Genomic DNA, 10,420 nt, shown 5'->3' on the forward strand with positions numbered 1-10,420 from the left:
CCCCTGTTACTATTCAAGATCCACTTACCCTGAGAGGGAGGGAGCATCGGGAACTGAGAAAAAAAACAGGGCGACTTTGCGGGGATAAAGTTCTCTTTCTGGTCTAGCGCTGATTCCACTGGTACAGATTGTGAAGATTCTTCACGCTGTCCACTTATTTGTAAATGTTTGTATTTTATATTTCAGTTAAAGGCTTTTAAAATGCACTAGCTTCATCATTATTGAAAAGCCTCAGTGAAATGTTTATTTGTGCACAATGTTCTACAAGGTTTTACCAAAGGAGAACTGCACACATCTCTTGGATTCTATGTTTAAACTGGCATTTCAGGGCTGATTTATGGCTGGCATTGATTCTGCTGCTGTTCCACTTAGAACAGAAATGAGTATAATCCATAACCATTTGTTTCTTCCCAAGGCCGTGGGCTAGAAGAGGATATTGATTTGTAAGAGTTACTTACTCATGCTGACCGAAAACTGCCTGCCGGCTCCGGTTTTCTGAAGGACGCCAGGCTGACTCAGACAGCCCCGAGAACATTCAGTTCCAGAGTGTGAGGGGACCAAGAAATAGAACTCCTTCCCTCAGCCAAATGCTCCCTCAGGCTGTCACTGTGGTCCCCAGTTCAGCAGCCACAGCCCACAGCTTCAGCTGGCAATATGTTAGAGATGCACATTCTTGAGCCCTATCCCTGACCTGTGAATCAGAAACTGTGGGAGTGGAGCCCAACCGACATCGACATCAATGCTTTAACAGATCCTCCAGGTGATTCTGATGCACATTAAAGTGAGAACCACTGTGCTAAATCAGTTGGGAATTGAAGCCAAAAAATAAGCAGGTGAAGGTCAAGATCACCTTGATCACTGACAAAGCAAGTACTGGAGAGTGCAGCTTATACCTGTGGCAACTGATTTCCTAATATTGAACCCCAAATTAGGTGGACTTACCCTTCCTGTGGGAGCCCAGTCCTGCTAGGCTATGAAGGAGCAGACCATAAATCTCTGTTTCCTGTAGACAGCCAGCTCTCAACAGAATAAGAGGAGGAAGGACTGGTACACAGCTCTTTTCCAAACTCACCAGTAAAATAATTCATCCCATCTGCCCAGAAGGGGATGCAGGCTGGCCAAGAGGGCAGGAGTGCTGTGCTAGAGTGTTGTATCTGTGCCGAAGGAGGGAACTGTCCGCCCCCGTGTTTGAGTGTGAGTGTGGATTATTACTGACTGGAAGTGATCAGCTTTCTTCCCTTCTGGGTTGCTGCACCCCTGTCAGCTCTGCCTCCTAGATCAGGACTGAAGTCCAACAGTTTATAAGGGTCAGGGGGCACTCTTCACGGCGCTGCCCCGTGGCTGGGTGGGCGGTTCGTGAAGAAAAGTGGCTTCTTATTCCGAGGTCTCAACATCCCACCCACCTGTCCCAGCAAGTGTAGACTACAGTCTTTCCGCTCTTGGCAGAACAGACCCCAAGAAAAAATCCAGTCGCTAAGATGCGAAAGGGGAGCGAGAGCTGAATATATTGTTTCCTCAGAAGGAGTTGGACCAGGTGATGTCCAGGACCAGGGCCAAAAAGTGCAGAAGGTGATGGTGCAGCCCATCAACCTCATCTTCAGATACTTGCAAAATAGATCTCAGATTCAGGTGTGGCTTTATGAACAAGTGAATATGAGGATAGAAAGCTGTATCGTTGGTTTTGATGAGTATATGAACCTCGTATTAGATGATGCAGAAGAGATTCATTCTAAAACAAAGTCAAGAAAACAGGTGGGCTGGATCATGCTAAAAGGAGATAATATTACTCTGCTCCAAAGTGTCTCCAACTAGAAATGACTGATGAAGTGAGAAATTGTTGAGAAGGCAATAGAGTTTGTGTTTTTTAGGTATACTTTGTTCATGAACATTTATTCATATCGCTTTGATTTCCCTTATGTTATTAGCAGATAACAATAAATGCTGTGGGATTGTTTTTTTAAAAAAAATAAATAAATAAATAAATGATCTTCATAACTCTTTTCTGCCTCTCAATTGCTCATATTTGCCATCCCATGACTTTCCTTTTTAGCATTAAAAGTCTGCTACTCCTTTCCCTTTCCCAAAGGGAGAGAGATTCGAAGAACAAAAAAGATCTTAGAAACCATTTAGTCCAAACACCTCATTTTCCAACAGACAAATCAGAGGGTTGCAGCGACATGTGCAAGTTCTAACTACTAATTAGCGGCAGAGCCACAACGCACGTCCAGGTTTAACACCCGCAGGCTGAAAACCCTCAATCCTCCACAGCTCCATAAACAAGCTTAGGAACTGTTGCTTGTATAGTGTTATCTATAACTAAGCTTATCTTATGCCACACTATAACAAGAAGCCACTGATAATTTGTCATGTATCTTTTCAAATCATTTCTGCCTGTATTGCCAGTCTTGGCCAGACAAATCTATGTGAAGGAAGTGTGTCAAGTGCTATCACATGGGTATTTGCTGTGGAAGGCAGCGGCCTGCAGTGTGCCTTCTTTAACTCTGGACCCTGAGCCTCAGGTTGTCTGATGAACCTACTAAAAGGTGAAAGTAAGAACCGACCTGGCATGATCAGTTGTCTGATCAGTGGTTCAAAGAGCTCAACCTGATGGTTTCCTCGAGGGCTTCCAGTCTATCTTGTTTTAATACATAAAAAGTTATCTCTTCAGGTGCCGCTCGCAAACCTCTGCCATAGGAAACCCAACTTCCAGCTCCACTGCATTCCCGGGTTCTATGGCCAAATGGTTTTCCACCAACTTCCACTATAAAGGCAGAGAGGCCTGAGAGAGAGCAATTTAATAGGAAATCACACAAAGTATGTGGTTATCTTTCAAGTGATAAAAAATGCCCAATAACCAAAGATTTCAAGTAAATTATGATACCAATTTGGGAACAAATATTCCTTGATGTTAGACAAACAGTATTGCTGCCAAACAAAAGGTTATATGCTCATGCGTCCCCCTTTAGGAGGACACTGTTTCTAAAACAACTAGACAGTACCCTTGAAAAACATCAGGGACAGATAAAAAATTTAATATCATGTTGGCATGTTTTATGTGGTTTTTCTGGGGGAAAAAAAAAAGGGTACCTTTGTGCCTGGCAGGTAAGTACCTGCCATATAATTGCAGCATAATAAATTTTTGGAGAATGTAAGAGTGATTAGTAAACTAGCTGGTAGTACTCATGTCACAAACCGTCAGTCACCCAGTCCTCTAAGCTTCAGTCCTTGGACATGCAAGCCACCTCAGAGTGCCAGGAATAGTGCCACCTAGTGAATTAATAATGCTGCTTCACTCCCAGCTCTGCCACAATACTCCTCAACCTTCTTTCTCCAAACACTGGCCAACTGCAAACTAACACTTTGTGAAATCAGAGAAGATGAAAACCTGAGATGGGGAAGGCAAGCCCCACTGGTCAGTAGGGTAGCTGAGAATGTGATAGTTACTACCTACTATCAGATGCAGAATCAAGTGGAGAGTAATACCAGGCTGGTGTTAGAATATATTTATTGCTACATTTATATACAATTATACAAACAGCCCAGATAGGAAGGAGAACGTTGCATCAATTTCTCCAGAGTTCACAGATGTGCACAAGTAGACAGAGATGTACACCATGAATCTGCTTTCAGTTCAAAGCCAAAAATAAGTCACATACATTTTTTGAAAAAGTGGAAAATTCTTGGAAATTCTCTCTATATATCCCTCCTTACAAGCTAGTCATGCAGACGAAAAGTGGGCTCTCAGAAGCTGATGCCTTCAAGCATCTATTTGGGGGTTGGTGCCTTGAAGATGGGGTGCAGTGGATGCTGGCTTGGGACTGCAGGGTACAATGCAGAATCCCAAGTCCTGGCCCATCTTTCTAAGGTCTGTCCCTAGAAAAGGCAATCAAGAGGTGTTTGGAGAGAGACAGGAGAGCAAGAAAGAGAAAACCAGCAATCAACTGAGATGTGGAGAGAACCATCAGCAAGAGCCCTGGTTGCGGGAACAAGTGTCCATCTGGTTCCAGCTGAGATTCTAGACTTTGGAGGATATACATGTTCAGAACATCAGGCAGGTCTTGGTAGGTCCTTATGCTAAAGCTCGCCATACGTCAGATGCCAGGGGCCTGTGTGAAGACAGAGAAAGTGAACAAGAAAGTTAGGCAAGAAAGAAGAAAATGCAACAGATGTGACTATAATAGGATTGAAATAGAGATGACCCTGATTGAAATGGGTACATTTCATAGATAACTGTTAGCCATGGTTGAATTTACTATTGAATTAGGAAGGGGAATGGATGCTGAAGAAATGTCATGACATACGGATCACAGCAAAACAAAAGTGATTCCATGGACAATACCCTGAGCTCAGCCCAGCTAGAATTATGTTTGGTCTCAAAGGGAATCGAACACAGCAGACCTCGCAATGTTCCGATCCAGAATTATGATGTAGATATGATGTAAACACACTCCCTTTCAGGTCATGGTCTTATAAACCTCTGTGACATGAATCACAAGAGAAGTCGCTGAGCAGCCTATGGGGCATGTGTGCCCAAGAGTCATATGAACTCACTGTATTTACACCAGTTCCGTCTTTCCCACCTCGGGCCACTTCCTAGCCCAGGGGTCCAGGAAAGAGGGTCTTCGGATCAGGTCTAACATGGCCTCCTAAGCTAAAATCAGCCTAGTCCCTCAAAGAAAGAGCAGGCCTGGAGGTTGAAAGCAAGAAGTGTGTGGGTCCGACCATGAGAGGCGTTGGGGCTGATTAGTAATTTGGATACGGCCTGTACCTGAGGCTGTAGGGCATTCTATCCCTGAAGAAACCAGCCAGCTACAGCTTGTCCATGGCTATAAATGTCACCTCAAATTCCTCACCACAACAATCCCAGAAGCCAAAGGAAGACTAAATGAGAGTTCGATGCAAAAACCCTAAAGACTATAGGAAAAGAATTGCAAAACCACTCGGAAGTCCTTGTGCTCTTTCTTGGGTCAATAACATTATAATCAGCTTTGGAGGGGGCCAGCAGTTCTTCCAAGGCTGCCAGCTCTGTGACATTTCAAGCTGAAGGATGTGGCAATTGCCAGTTCCCTTGATCCTTTAATAAGTTAATCTCTGGATGATTCAAAATCTCTGTCATTTGATCTTGACTTTTCTAGTGAGTCATGCAGGAAATTCATTTTTCTACTTCTGATGACAGCAGCAAGAGTCAAACTCACTCAAAGCCTTGCTCTAAAAAAGCAAAATTAACAGATAAAAATCAATGAGGAAAACTGCCAAATATCAGGCAAGTTTTAATTTGGGGAATTTTACCAATTGGCAAACAAAATGGAAAGAGTTACATAAATTCCTGCATTGGAAGAAGTAGTTTAAAGCTAAGAAGAATATCGTTTATGGCAATATATGGAATTCTAAGGACATGTTTTAACCAAGGATTTTAGCTTAAATATCAGGAATAAGTCTAACAGGATTATATAAATTCACAATGCTCCACCCCTTTCAAATCAAGTGAGAAAGAATGGTGATGGATGTGTCACAAGCCTTTCAAGTGGGTTTAAAACAATGAAGTGTTTTGGTGATGTCGTGGAATGTCAGAAATTCTTGCATGACTTTAAACTCGTTTCAGAGCAATCCAAAATTCGAGGCCAAAGAAGCAAATCATTTCTAAAAATTCCCCACCCAAACTGAACATATATGACCATTTTTATATCTCTCACGAAAAAAACTTAAAAATAATATTGTTACAACGGACATTTATCCCACATCTTAGGTATTATCTCAACTATATTCACATAGAACTAGAGTTAGGTTTATAGAACTTTCGCAGGCTTAATCAGCAAGTTGGGGGAACTCCAACGAACCATTCAAGATCTGTAAGATAAACTGCATTGCTGTGGTTTTATTTAGAAAGGGGATAGGAAAAAATAGTCTCTGCCAACAAAATTAAGGAATTCTAAAACAACCTGTTATCATGAGAATCATGTTTATCAATGATTTTAAAATATTTCCAAATTGAGATCAATGCATAATTAACCAATCATGGAATCCTTCTATTCAATATATTTGTATGGCACCTCATTTTTAAGTATATCTGAGTATTTTTAAAAGATAAGAATAAAACCTAACAGCAGCACACAAGTGTCCCACATGTGAGCTTTTGCACTATAATATTCACTCTACATCAAGAAGGTTCTTTCACAAAGGTAAAAGAACAGACTAAAGTAGCATGTCCAATCAGTTCACCAAGACTACAGGTAAAATCTCAATTTCATAAACTATCTGACCTCAAAATTTAAATTAGAGGAAGATGTTCTTGACTAGCAAAGAGCCCAAGAGACGTAAAAAAGCAAGAAAGAACCTGGAGGGAGAGAAACTAGACGCTGTCATGGGTAGGGGATGCTCTGGGTCAGACCCTTTGACTGAGAATTCACTAGGCCAGAATAAGGCTCTGGGCTGTGGATTAACAGTTCAGATTTTATGGGGTCCCACCAGCGGAGAGGTATGGCAGGTCTAATGAGAAGGTGGGCTGGCCTAGCCACAGCTGCCAGTTGTACTTACCTGATGAGGGAGGGAGCCTTCTTCTTAACTGTTACATTTGCTTTATGCTGTTTTGGCAAGAGCGCATCTGGAACAATGCATACAGTTTGGGTCCCCACCTTTCAAAAGAGACATCAAGAGGTTAGAAAGCATTTAGCAAAAGAACACAGAAGGAAGCTAAAGAGTATAGAATGCCAGGGCCACCTTATCATTCTGGATTACGTAGGGTCTCTGGGTAACCAAATTGCCAAAGTTATCTCCTTATTAATCTTTAATTTTTTTCTTCAATCTACTTTTGAATCTCCATTATTACAATATGGAAATAAGACTAATGTTAAACCTCCCTTTTAAATAGATGTTAGAATTCTAATAGTTGCAACAACTCTACACAAACTTTACAGTTTCACAAGAATAATGGATCTCAAAGCCATACACATCAAAGCTTTGTAAGTATTAGAGTACTGCTGAAGACAGATCTTACTTTTCGTTTGAGATTCTCTCTGATTAATGTATGCACTGTTAAATGTCTTTCAGGCACCAACCAGACTTATAGACCCCAAATACTCTGTGGTACCTACTTTGAAGTCAACAGTTGCTATCCTTGAATCAGCAAGTTCTCAATATACTCTGCTATATCTGCCTACTAAAAGACGGGGGTGGGTTAAAACAAACAACAAAAACAACCTCTCCTTCAGCCATGTTGGCATTGCCGTGGTTAAAGAGACCAATTTCAGCCCTACTTTCTCTGGTCTGTCTTCTTCAGCTGACTCTGCCATTCTCAGATACAGTCCTTGGAGACACCAAAAACAAAGTCTTGATTAACTCTACAGAGAAACTGCTAAATCAGCCATGTTTATCCATGTGTCAGTTCACTGAGTGGGGAGAATATTGCTTACAGTATTTTCTATGCTCTTGGGTTAAGCAATTAGAAATTCAGTTACTAGCAATCTCTGTCTTATAAATTGGCCATATACCAAAAGGGCATCCATGGTGAGCTGTTTCCCATAGAAACCACATTATAGATGTCAGTCCAGTTTCCAGGCAGTTTAACCCATAAAAACTGAGTCTTTGCAGTAAAATACAGTAGAAACCCCAAATTTGTCAGAGCTAGTAATAAAAAAAACAGAGAAACAAAGAAACTTATTAACATTTTTATAATTTATCTTTAGTACTTGAGCTTGATGTTAAACTGGGTAGAATTAATTAGATGACTAAGTAATACTTGAAATTTAAGAACATTTTAAAGGAAATTTTAAGAATTTTCAAGGACTTAGAAGGTTAGCGGAGTTGGCACTTTATTGTATCAAGTGTCATTTAAAAATGTATTGCTGTATTTTTTTCTTTTGTCATCAGTCCTACTCTCACTCCGATTAACCATAATTAAGGTAGATTTATCCTCATAAAGGAACAAAGGGAAAACCAGCAAAGGAAGGAAAAGAGAATGATTTCAATAAGTATATTGAGAAAATCTGGAAGCGCAAGAGAAAGGAGGATAGGGGAGAGAAGGGGATAAATGTAAGGTACAAGAAAGACAACAGAATTAACGAGGGGTTACAGTGATAACAGGGGAAACTACATGCGTACTAAAGAAGGTGAAGGTATCGAGTCGGAAATTTCCAAAGTGTGCCACTAGGTGGCGATATGAGATTAAAATAATTTGGTTGAAGACAGCAACCCCTGAAGGAGAGTGAGGGGGAGATACCAACAAATCAGGGGAATGAGTATATTCACAATACAGGGGACCCTGGATTGGGGGGAGCGCCAGGCCATAGGTTAGGACATGTATCAAGTTATCCCGGGAACACAGACTTGGTTTAACATTAGAAAATCGATTTCTCTAATTCAGTATATTAACAAACAAAAAGCACACACATATTATCATAATATACACATAAATTGCATTTGATAAATTTTAAATCTTTTTATTTAAAAAAAACTCTAGCAAAATAGGCATATGTATATAAAACGACATCTCATTAACCTGATAAAGGGCATGTGTCTAAAACCTCCAGCAAACACGTAGCAGCAAATGTTAGAAATGTTAGAAGCATTCCTCTTAAATCAGAAATGAGATGCCGCTTATGTTTCACATTGTACTAGAAGTTTCAGTCAGGTCAATTCAGTAAGGAAAGAAAAAGAAGTAAACATATGGCTTGAGAAGACAAACTGAGAACTGTCATTATTTGCAGAAGATGACTCTTCATGGAAAAAGCCCAAAAGACTTCACGAATTATTAGAAACAATAAGAATTAAGGTTTTTGAATATAAGGTCAGCAAACAAAAATTAGTTTCATTTCTATACATCAGAGACAAACTCTTAAAAGATAGTAAAAAATAAGATGCTTACTAATAAACTTAACAAAAGAAATATATTACCTTAATGCAAAAAACAAAACAACTTTACTGAAATGTATTAAGACATCAATAAATGGAAAGATATTACATATTCACGATCAGGAATACTCAATATTATACAGATGTTACTCCTTCCCAAATTAATCTATTAATACATCTCCAACCCAAATTCATTTTTTCCACAAAATTTAAAAGAATTCTAAAATTTATGTAGAAGAACAAAGGGCCAAAACTAACCAGGAGTTTATTATAAAAAAAAAGTAGATTACCTTTTTTAAAAGCTCTATCACATATTATAAATCATTATAAAGCTATGGCTATAGGAATGAAGACAGAATGATCTCGACACAGAGATAGACAACTGACCGTGGAACAGAATAGGAACTATACATGTGTACACTTGAAATACGTAAAAAGTCACAATGTGATCAGTGGCTGAACTATAAAAGTATTAAGACAACGAGTCATCCAGATTAAAAAAAAAAAGGATCTATACTTCATACTATAAACAAAAGTTATTTCTGGCTGAACTAAAGACTTGTGTAAAATAACCAAATTTTAGAGAAAAATTTAAAAACTCAAAACTTTAGAAGAAAATATAGAATATCTTCACGACCTCAAGGAAGGGAAGAATTTCTTAAGACAGACACACACACACACACACACACATACACACACGCACACACAAATCACAAGGAGAAAGAGTTTTTTATTAAGCTACAATAAAATCTAAAACTTTTATCCATCAAAAAAATCATAAAGATACGAAAAGACAAGGCACGACAAGGATGGAGATATCTGTAAAAATCTAAATGTCAAAATATTAGTAACCAGAATATAAATTCTATAAACCGATTAGATCAAGATAAAGAAGCTAATAGAAAACAGTCATTTCAAAAAAGAAGACACATGAAAGGCCCATAAATAAAAGAAAATATATAAATTATACTAGTAATCAAGAAAATGCACATTAAAAGCACAGTAAGGTATCATTTCAAGCCTATTGAATTGGCAGAAATGTAAAAATCTAGTGATATCAAGGTGGTGAAGATAAATTCCTACTTTGGAAATCAATTTGATGGTTACATAGTAAAACTGAAGCTGTGCACACACCATAACTGAACAATTCCCCCATCTCGGCTGTGAGGATACTGTTGTTCACATCCACTAGGAGACACCATTCAAGAACAGTTACCGCTATATCATTTGCAAAATAAAACTGGAAACAATCCAAATGCCCATGACTAGGGGAATGGATAAATTGTAATGCATTCACGAAACGGATATTCTCATAGACGCGCAAGTGAATGAACCATTGCTACATTCGTCAACATGGGTGTATGTGCGTGTAATGAAACTATATAAAGTTCATGTGTGTAACACTAGACTTTATATTGCTTGTGGATACAAACAGTAAAAATGAAAGAAAAGGATGATGTGATAGAGGAGAAATACAAATGCCAAAGCTACTGGCAATGTACTGTTTTCAAAACTGATACGTATCTTATATAAAATACGTTTTAATAATATATACTATATATAACATATGTTC

The 10,420-nt window shown here is 39.1% G+C and overlaps 1 long non-coding RNA gene across 1 annotated transcript; it reads right to left on the bottom strand.

Annotated features, from left to right (window-relative positions):
• Nucleotides 1–3,488: 3,488 nt before the first annotated feature.
• Nucleotides 3,489–7,378, bottom strand: LOC107196039. Its single transcript, XR_001517359.2, has 3 exons — nt 7,198–7,378; nt 6,535–6,632; nt 3,489–4,106 (listed from the first exon to the last, which is right to left on the bottom strand). It is a non-coding gene; the product is annotated as an uncharacterized LOC107196039 (long non-coding RNA).
• Between the last annotated feature and the right edge of the window lie 3,042 nt (nt 7,379–10,420).

Source organism: Pteropus alecto, unplaced genomic scaffold, assembly GCF_000325575.1.
Source record: "Pteropus alecto unplaced genomic scaffold, ASM32557v1 scaffold267, whole genome shotgun sequence".
NCBI classification, from domain to species: Eukaryota; Metazoa; Chordata; class Mammalia; order Chiroptera; family Pteropodidae; genus Pteropus; species Pteropus alecto.